A 15000-nucleotide genomic window follows, 5' to 3' on the forward strand; every position below is an offset into this window, starting at 1 on the left:
TATACACACTCACACAGACACACTCACACACACACTCACAGACACACTCACATACTCACTCACACAGACACACACTCACATACTCACTCACACACACACTCACATACTCACTCACACAAACACTCACATACTCACTCACACAGACACACTCACATACTCACTCACACAGACACACTCACATACTCACTCACACACACACACACACACATACTCACTCACACACTCACATACTCACTCACACAGACACACTCACATACTCACTCACACACACACACTCACATACTCACTCACACACACACTCACATACTCACTCACACAGACACACACTCACATACTCACTCACACACACACACTCAAATACTCACTCACACAGACACACTCACATACTCACTCACACACACACACTCACATACTCACTCACACACACACTCACATACTCACTCACACAGACACACTCACATACTCACTCACACACACACACTCACATACTCACTCACACACACACTCACATACTCACTCACACACACACTCACATACTCACTCACACAGACACACACTCACATGCTCACTCACACACACACACTCACATACTCACTCACACACACACTCACATACTCACTCACACAGACACACTCACATACTCACTCACACACACACACTCACATACTCACTCACACACACACTCACATACTCACTCACTCACACACTCACATACTCACTCACACAGACACACTCACATACTCACTCACACACACACACACACTCACATACTCACTCACACACACATACTCACTCACACTCACATACTCACTCACACACACACACACTCACATACTCACTCACACACACAGACACTCACATACTCACTCACACACACACACACACTCACATACTCACTCACACACACACACACACTCACATACTCACTCACACACACACACACTCACATACTCACTCACACACACACACACTCACATACTCACTCACACACACATACTCACTCACACACACACTCACATACTCACTCACACACACACACTCACATACTCACTCACACACACACTCACATACTCACTCACACACACACACACACACTCACATACTCACTCACACACACACACACACATACTCACTCACACACACACTCACATACTCACACACACACACTCACATACTCACTCACACACACACGCACATACTCACTCACACAGACACACTCACATACTCACTCACACACACACACTCACATACTCACTCACACACACACACTCACATACTCACTCACACACACACACACACTCACATACTCACTCACACACACACACTCACATACTCACTCACTCACACACACTCACATACTCACTCACACACACACACTCACATACTCTCTCACACAGACACACTCACATACTCACTCACACACACACACTCACATACTCACTCACACACACACACACACACTCACATACTCACTCACACAGACACACTCACATACTCACTCACACACACACACTCACATACTCACTCACTCACACACACTCACATACTCACTCACACACACACACTCACATACTCACTCACACAGACACACTCACATACTCACTCACACACACAAACTCACATACTCACTCACACACACACACACTCACATACTCACTCACACACACACACACACATACTCACCCACACACACACACTCACATACTCACTCACACACACACTCACATACTCACTCACACAGACACACTCACATACTCACTCACACACACACTCACATACTCACTCACACAGACATACACACACATACTCACTCACACACACACACACTTACATACTCACTCACACACTCACATACTCACTCACACACACACACACTCACATACTCACTCACACACACACACTCACATACTCACTCACACAGACACACTCACATACTCACTCACACACACACTCACATACTCACTCACACACACACTCACGTACTCACTCACACACTCACATACTCACTCACACACACACACACTCACATACTCACTCACACAGACACACTCACATACTCACTCACACACACACTCACATACTCACTCACACAGACACACTCACATACTCACTCACTCACACACACATACTCACTCACACACACACACTCACATACTCACTCACACAGACACACTCACATACTCACTCACACACACACACACACTCACATACTCACTCACACACTCACATACTCACTCAAACAGACACACTCACATACTCACTCACACACACACACTCACATACTCACTCACACACACACTCAAATACTCACTCACACACACACTCACATACTCACTCACACAGACACACACTCACATACTCACTCACACACACACACTCACATACTCACTCACACAGACACACTCACATACTCACTCACACACACACACTCACATACTCACTCACACAGACACACTCACATACTCACTCACACACACACACTCACATACTCACTCACACACACACTCACATACTCACTCACACACACACTCACATACTCACTCACACAGACACACACTCACATGCTCACTCACACACACACTCACATACTCACTCACACACACACTCACATTCTCACTCACACACACACTCACATACTCACTCACACAGACACACTCACATACTCACTCACACACACACACTCACATACTCACTCACACAGACACACTCACATACTCACTCACACACACACACACACTCACATACTCACTCACACACACATACTCACTCACACACACACACACACTCACATACTCACTCACACACACACACACTCACATACTCACTCACACACACAGACACTCACATACTCACTGACACACACACACACACTCACATACTCACTCACACACACACACACACACTCACATACTCACTCACACACACACACACTCACATACTCACTCACACACACACACACTCACATACTCACTCACTCACACACACATACTCACTCACACACACACACACATACTCACACACACACACACACTCACATACTCACTCACACACACACACACACTCACATACTCACTCACACAGACACACACTCACACACTCACTCACACACACACACTCACATACTCACTCACACAGACACACTCACATACTCACTCACACACACACACTCACATACTCACTCACACACACACACACACTCACATACTCACTCACACACACACACATACTCACTCACACACACACTCACATACTCACTCACACACACACACTCACATACTCACTCACACACACACTCACATACTCACTCACACACACACACACACACTCACATACTCACTCACACACACACACACACATACTCACTCACACACACACTCACATACTCACTCACACACACACACTCACATACTCACTCACACACACACTCACATACTCACTCACACAGACACACTCACATACTCACTCACACACACACTCACATACTCACTCACACACACACACTCACATACTCACTCACACACATACACACACTCACATACTCACTCACACACACACACTCACATACTCACTCACTCACACACACTCACATACTCACTCACACACACACTCACATACTCACTCACACAGACACACTCACATACTCACTCACACACACACACTCACATACTCACTCACACACACACACACACACTCACATACTCACTCACACAGACACACTCACATACTCACTCACACACACACACTCACATACTCACTCACTCACACACACTCACATACTCACTCACACAGACACACTCACATACTCACTCACACACACACACTCACATACTCACTCACACACACACACACTCACATACTCACTCACACACACACACACACATACTCACTCACACACACACTCACATACTCAGTCACACACACACTCACATACTCACTCACACAGACACACTCACATACTCACTCACACACACACACTCACATACTCACTCACTCACACACACTCACATACTCACTCACACAGACACACTCACATACTCACTCACACACACACACTCACATACTCACTCACACACACACACTCACATACTCACTCACTCACACACACTCACATACTCACTCACACACACACACTCACATACTCACTCACACACTCACATACTCACTCACACACACACACTCACATACTCACTCACACACACACACTCACATACTCACTCACTCACACACACTCACATACTCACTCACACACACACACTCACATACTCACTCACACAGACACACTCACATACTCACTCACACACACACACTCACATACTCACTCACACACACACTCACATACTCACTCACACACACACACACACTCACATACTCACTCACACAGACACACTCACAATCTCACTCACACACACACACTCACATACTCACACACACACACTCACATACTCACTCACACACACACACTCACATACTCACTCACACAGACACACTCACATACTCACTCACACACACACACTCACATACTCACTCACACACACACACACTCACATACTCACTCACGCAGACACACACTCACTCACACACACACACTCACATACTCACTCACACAGACACACTCACATACTCACTCACACACACACTCACATACTCACTCACACACACACACTCACATACTCACTCACACACACACACACACTCACATACTCACTCACACAGACACACACTCACACACTCACTCACACACACACACTCACATACTCACTCACACACACACACTCACATACTCACTAACACACACACACACACTCACATACTCACTCACACACACACTCACATACTCACTCACACACACACACTCACATACTCACTCACACACACTCACACACTCACATACTCACTCACACAGACACACTCACATACTCACTCACACAGACACAGTCACATACTCACTCACACACACACACTCATATACTCACTCACACAGACACACACTCACACACTCACTCACACACACACACTCACATACTCACTCACACACACACACTCACATACTCACTCACACACACACACACTCACATACACACTCACACAGACACACTCACACACACACTCACAGACACACTCACATACTCACTCACACAGACACACACTCACATACTCACTCACACACACACTCACATACTCACTCACACAAACACTCACATACTCACTCACACAGACACACTCACATACTCACTCACACACACACACACACTCACATACTCACTCACACACACATACTCACTCACACACACACTCACATACTCACTCACACAGACACACACTCACATACTCACTCACACACACACTCACATACTCACTCACACAAACACTCACATACTCACTCACACAGACACACTCACATACTCACTCACACACACACACACACATACTCACTCACACACACACTCACATACTCACTCACACACACACTCACATACTCACTCACACAGACACACACTCACATGCTCACTCACACACACACACTCACATACTCACTCACACACACACTCACATACTCACTCACACACACACTCACATACTCACTCACACAGACACACTCACATACTCACTCACACACACACACACTCACATACTCACTCACACACACTCACATACTCACTCACTCACACACTCACATACTCACTCACACAGACACACTCACATACTCACTCACACACACACACACGCTCACATACTCACTCACACACACATACTCACTCACACACACACACACACTCACATACTCACTCACACACACACACACTCACATACACACTCACACAGACACACTGACATACTCACTCACACACACACACTCACATACTTACTCACACACACACTCACATACTCACTCACACACACACACTCACATACTCACTCACACAGACACACACTCACATGCTCACTCACACACACACACTCACATACTCACTCACACACACACTCACATACTCACTCACACAGACACACTCACATACTCACTCACACACACACTCACATACTCACTCACTCACACACTCACATACTCACTCACACAGACACACTCACATACTCACTCACACACACACACACACTCACATACTCACTCACACACACATACTCACTCACACACACACACACACTCACATACTCACTCACACACACACACACACATACTCACTCACACACACACACACTCACATACTCACTCACACACACACACACACTCACATACTCACTCACACACACACACACACACTCACATACTCACTCACACACAGACACACACTCACATACTCACTCACACACACACACTCACATACTCACTCACACACACACACTCACATACTCACTCACACACACACACTCACATACTCACTCACACAGACACACTCACATACTCACTCACACACACACACTCACATACTCACTCACACACACACTCACATACTCACTCACACACACACACACACTCACATACTCACTCACACAGACACACTCACAATCTCACTCACACACACACACTCACATACTCACACACACACACTCACATACTCACTCACACACACACACTCACATACTCACTCACACAGACACACTCACATACTCACTCACACACACATACTCACTCACACACACACACACTCACATACTCACTCACGCAGACACACACTCACTCACACACACACACTCACATACTCACTCACACAGACACACTCACATACTCACTCACACACACACACTCACATACTCACTCACACACACACACTCACATACTCACTCACACACACACACACACACTCACATACTCACTCACACAGACACACACTCACACACTCACTCACACACACACACTCACATACTCACTCACACACACACACTCACATACTCACTAACACACACACACACACTCACATACTCACTCACACACACACTCACATACTCACTCACACACACACACTCACATACTCACTCACACACACACACACTCACATACTCACTCACACAGACACACTCACATACTCACTCACACAGACACAGTCACATACTCACTCACACACACACACTCATATACTCACTCACACACACACTCACATACTCACTCACACACACACACTCATATACTCACTCACACAGACACACACTCACACACTCACTCACACACACACACTCACATACTCACTCACACACACACACTCACATACTCACTCACACACACATACTCACTCACACACACACTCACATACTCACTCACACAGACACACTCACATACTCACTCACACACACACACTCACACAGACACTCACACAGACACACTCATATACACACTCACACAGACACACTCACACACACACTCACAGACACACTCACATACTCACTCACACAGACACACACTCACATACTCACTCACACACACACTCACATACTCACTCACACAAACACTCACATACTCACTCACACAGACACACTCACATACTCACTCACACACACACACACATACTCACTCACACACACACTCACATACTCACTCACACACACACTCACATACTCACTCACACAGACACACACTCACATGCTCACTCACACACACACACTCACATACTCACTCACACACACACTCACATACTCACTCACACACACACTCACATACTCACTCACACAGACACACTCACATACTCACTCACACACACACACACTCACATACTCACTCACACACACTCACATACTCACTCACTCACACACTCACATACTCACTCACACAGACACACTCACATACTCACTCACACACACACACACGCTCACATACTCACTCACACACACATACTCACTCACACACACACACACACTCACATACTCACTCACACACACACACACTCACATACACACTCACACAGACACACTCACATACTCACTCACACACACACACTCACATACTTACTCACACACACACTCACATACTCACTCACACACACACACTCACATACTCACTCACACAGACACACACTCACATGCTCACTCACACACACACACTCACATACTCACTCACACACACACTCACATACTCACTCACACACACACTCACATACTCACTCACTCACACACTCACATACTCACTCACACAGACACACTCACATACTCACTCACACACACACACACACTCACATACTCACTCACACACACATACTCACTCACACACACACACACACTCACATACTCACTCACACACACACACACACATACTCACTCACACACACACACACTCACATACTCACTCACACACACACACACACTCACATACTCACTCACACACACACACACACACTCACATACTCACTCACACACAGACACACACTCACATACTCACTCACACACACACACTCACATACTCACTCACACACACACACTCACATACTCACTCACTCACACACACTCACATACTCACTCACACACACACACTCACATACTCACTCACACAGACACACTCACATACTCACTCACACACACACACTCACATACTCACTCACACACACACTCACATACTCACTCACACACACACACACACTCACATACTCACTCACACAGACACACTCACAATCTCACTCACACACACACACTCACATACTCACACACACACACTCACATACTCACTCACACACACACACTCACATACTCACTCACACAGACACACTCACATACTCACTCACACACACACACTCACATACTCACTCACACACACACACACTCACATACTCACTCACGCAGACACACACTCACTCACACACACACACTCACATACTCACTCACACAGACACACTCACATACTCACTCACACACACACACTCACATACTCACTCACACACACACACTCACATACTCACTCACACACACACACACACTCACATACTCACTCACACAGACACACACTCACACACTCACTCACACACACACACTCACATACTCACTCACACACACACACTCACATACTCACTAACACACACACACACACTCACATACTCACTCACACACACACTCACATACTCACTCACACACACACACTCACATACTCACTCACACACACACACACACACTCACATACTCACTCACACAGACACACTCACATACTCACTCACACAGACACAGTCACATACTCACTCACACACACACACTCATATACTCACTCACACAGACACACACTCACACACTCACTCACACACACACACTCACATACTCACTCACACACACACACTCACATACTCACTCACACACACATACTCACTCACACACACACTCACATACTCACTCACACAGACACACTCACATTCTCACTCACACACACACACTCACACAGACACTCACACAGACACACTCATATACACACTCACACAGACACACTCACACAGACACTCACAGACACACTCACATACTCACTCACACAGACACACACTCACATACTCACTCACACACACACTCACATACTCACTCACACAAACACTCACATACTCACTCACACAGACACACTCACATACTCACTCACACACACACACACACATACTCACTCACACACACACTCACATACTCACTCACACAGACACACACTCACATGCTCACTCACACACACACACTCACATACTCACTCACACACACACTCACATACTCACTCACACACACACTCACATACTCACTCACACAGACACACTCACATACTCACTCACACACACACACACTCACATACTCACTCACACACACTCACATACTCACTCACTCACACACTCACATACTCACTCACACAGACACACTCACATACTCACTCACACACACACACACGCTCACATACTCACTCACACACACATACTCACTCACACACACACACACACTCACATACTCACTCACACACACACACACTCACATACACACTCACACAGACACACTCACATACTCACTCACACACACACACTCACATACTTACTCACACACACACTCACATACTCACTCACACACACACACTCACATACTCACTCACACAGACACACACTCACATGCTCACTCACACACACACACTCACATACTCACTCACACACACACTCACATACTCACTCACACACACACTCACATACTCACTCACACAGACACACTCACATACTCACTCACACACACACACTCACATACTCACTCACACACACACTCACATACTCACTCACTCACACACTCACATACTCACTCACACAGACACACTCACATACTCACTCACACACACACACACACTCACATACTCACTCACACACACATACTCACTCACACACACACACTCACATACTCACTCACACACACACACACTCACATACTCACTCACACACACACACACTCACATACTCACTCACACACACACACACACTCACATACTCACTCACACACACACACACACACTCACATACTCACTCACACACACACACACACTCACATACTCACTCACACACACACACACACACTCACATACTCACTCACACACACATACTCACTCACACACACACACATACTCACTCACACACACACACACTCACATACTCACTCACACACACACACACACTCACATACTCACTCACACAGACACACACTCACACACTCACTCACACACACACACTCACATACTCACTCACACAGACACACTCACATACTCACTCACACACACACACTCACATACTCACTCACACACACACACACACTCACATACTCACTAACACACACACACATACTCACTCACACACACACTCACATACTCACTCACACACACACACTCACATACTCACTCACACACACACTCACATACTCACTCACACACACACACACACACTCACATACTCACTCACACACACACACTCACATGCTCACATACTCACTCACACACACACTCACATACTCACTCACACAGACACACTCACATACTCACTCACACACACACTCACATACTCACTCACTCACACACTCACATACTCACTCACACAGACACACTCACATACTCACTCACACACACACACACACTCACATACTCACTCACACACACATACTCACTCACACACACACACACACTCACATACTCACTCACACACACACACACACATACTCACTCACACACACACACACTCACATACTCACTCACACACACACACACACTCACATACTCACTCACACACACACACACACACTCACATACTCACTCACACACAGACACACACTCACATACTCACTCACACACACACACTCACATACTCACTCACACACACACACTCACATACTCACTCACACACACACACTCACATACTCACTCACACAGACACACTCACATACTCACTCACACACACACACTCACATACTCACTCACACACACACTCACATACTCACTCACACACACACACACACTCACATACTCACTCACACAGACACACTCACAATCTCACTCACACACACACACTCACATACTCACACACACACACTCACATACTCACTCACACACACACACTCACATACTCACTCACACAGACACACTCACATACTCACTCACACACACATACTCACTCACACACACACACACTCACATACTCACTCACGCAGACACACACTCACTCACACACACACACTCACATACTCACTCACACAGACACACTCACATACTCACTCACACACACACACTCACATACTCACTCACACACACACACTCACATACTCACTCACACACACACACACACACTCACATACTCACTCACACAGACACACACTCACACACTCACTCACACACACACACTCACATACTCACTCACACACACACACTCACATACTCACTAACACACACACACACACTCACATACTCACTCACACACACACTCACATACTCACTCACACACACACACTCACATACTCACTCACACACACACACACTCACATACTCACTCACACAGACACACTCACATACTCACTCACACAGACACAGTCACATACTCACTCACACACACACACTCATATACTCACTCACACACACACTCACATACTCACTCACACACACACACTCATATACTCACTCACACAGACACACACTCACACACTCACTCACACACACACACTCACATACTCACTCACACACACACACTCACATACTCACTCACACACACATACTCACTCACACACACACTCACATACTCACTCACACAGACACACTCACATACTCACTCACACACACACACTCACACAGACACTCACACAGACACACTCATATACACACTCACACAGACACACTCACACACACACTCACAGACACACTCACATACTCACTCACACAGACACACACTCACATACTCACTCACACACACACTCACATACTCACTCACACAAACACTCACATACTCACTCACACAGACACACTCACATACTCACTCACACACACACACACATACTCACTCACACACACACTCACATACTCACTCACACACACACTCACATACTCACTCACACAGACACACACTCACATGCTCACTCACACACACACACTCACATACTCACTCACACACACACTCACATACTCACTCACACACACACTCACATACTCACTCACACAGACACACTCACATACTCACTCACACACACACACACTCACATACTCACTCACACACACTCACATACTCACTCACTCACACACTCACATACTCACTCACACAGACACACTCACATACTCACTCACACACACACACACGCTCACATACTCACTCACACACACATACTCACTCACACACACACACACACTCACATACTCACTCACACACACACACACTCACATACACACTCACACAGACACACTCACATACTCACTCACACACACACACTCACATACTTACTCACACACACACTCACATACTCACTCACACACACACACTCACATACTCACTCACACAGACACACACTCACATGCTCACTCACACACACACACTCACATACTCACTCACACACACACTCACATACTCACTCACACACACACTCACATACTCACTCACTCACACACTCACATACTCACTCACACAGACACACTCACATACTCACTCACACACACACACACACTCACATACTCACTCACACACACATACTCACTCACACACACACACACACTCACATACTCACTCACACACACACACACACATACTCACTCACACACACACACACTCACATACTCACTCACACACACACACACACTCACATACTCACTCACACACACACACACACACTCACATACTCACTCACACACAGACACACACTCACATACTCACTCACACACACACACTCACATACTCACTCACACACACACACTCACATACTCACTCACTCACACACACTCACATACTCACTCACACACACACACTCACATACTCACTCACACAGACACACTCACATACTCACTCACACACACACACTCACATACTCACTCACACACACACTCACATACTCACTCACACACACACACACACTCACATACTCACTCACACAGACACACTCACAATCTCACTCACACACACACACTCACATACTCACACACACACACTCACATACTCACTCACACACACACACTCACATACTCACTCACACAGACACACTCACATACTCACTCACACACACACACTCACATACTCACTCACACACACACACACTCACATACTCACTCACGCAGACACACACTCACTCACACACACACACTCACATACTCACTCACACAGACACACTCACATACTCACTCACACACACACACTCACATACTCACTCACACACACACACTCACATACTCACTCACACACACACACACACACTCACATACTCACTCACACAGACACACACTCACACACTCACTCACACACACACACTCACATACTCACTCACACACACACACTCACATACTCACTAACACACACACACACACTCACATACTCACTCACACACACACTCACATACTCACTCACACACACACACTCACATACTCACTCACACACACACACACACACTCACATACTCACTCACACAGACACACTCACATACTCACTCACACAGACACAGTCACATACTCACTCACACACACACACTCATATACTCACTCACACAGACACACACTCACACACTCACTCACACACACACACTCACATACTCACTCACACACACACACTCACATACTCACTCACACACACATACTCACTCACACACACACTCACATACTCACTCACACAGACACACTCACATTCTCACTCACACACACACACTCACACAGACACTCACACAGACACACTCATATACACACTCACACAGACACACTCACACAGACACTCACAGACACACTCACATACTCACTCACACAGACACACACTCACATACTCACTCACACACACACTCACATACTCACTCACACAAACACTCACATACTCACTCACACAGACACACTCACATACTCACTCACACACACACACACACATACTCACTCACACACACACTCACATACTCACTCACACAGACACACACTCACATGCTCACTCACACACACACACTCACATACTCACTCACACACACACTCACATACTCACTCACACACACACTCACATACTCACTCACACAGACACACTCACATACTCACTCACACACACACACACTCACATACTCACTCACACACACTCACATACTCACTCACTCACACACTCACATACTCACTCACACAGACACACTCACATACTCACTCACACACACACACACGCTCACATACTCACTCACACACACATACTCACTCACACACACACACACACTCACATACTCACTCACACACACACACACTCACATACACACTCACACAGACACACTCACATACTCACTCACACACACACACTCACATACTTACTCACACACACACTCACATACTCACTCACACACACACACTCACATACTCACTCACACAGACACACACTCACA

This window comes from Scyliorhinus torazame, chromosome 22 (genome assembly GCF_047496885.1).
Source record: "Scyliorhinus torazame isolate Kashiwa2021f chromosome 22, sScyTor2.1, whole genome shotgun sequence".
Lineage (NCBI taxonomy): Eukaryota > Metazoa > Chordata > Chondrichthyes > Carcharhiniformes > Scyliorhinidae > Scyliorhinus > Scyliorhinus torazame.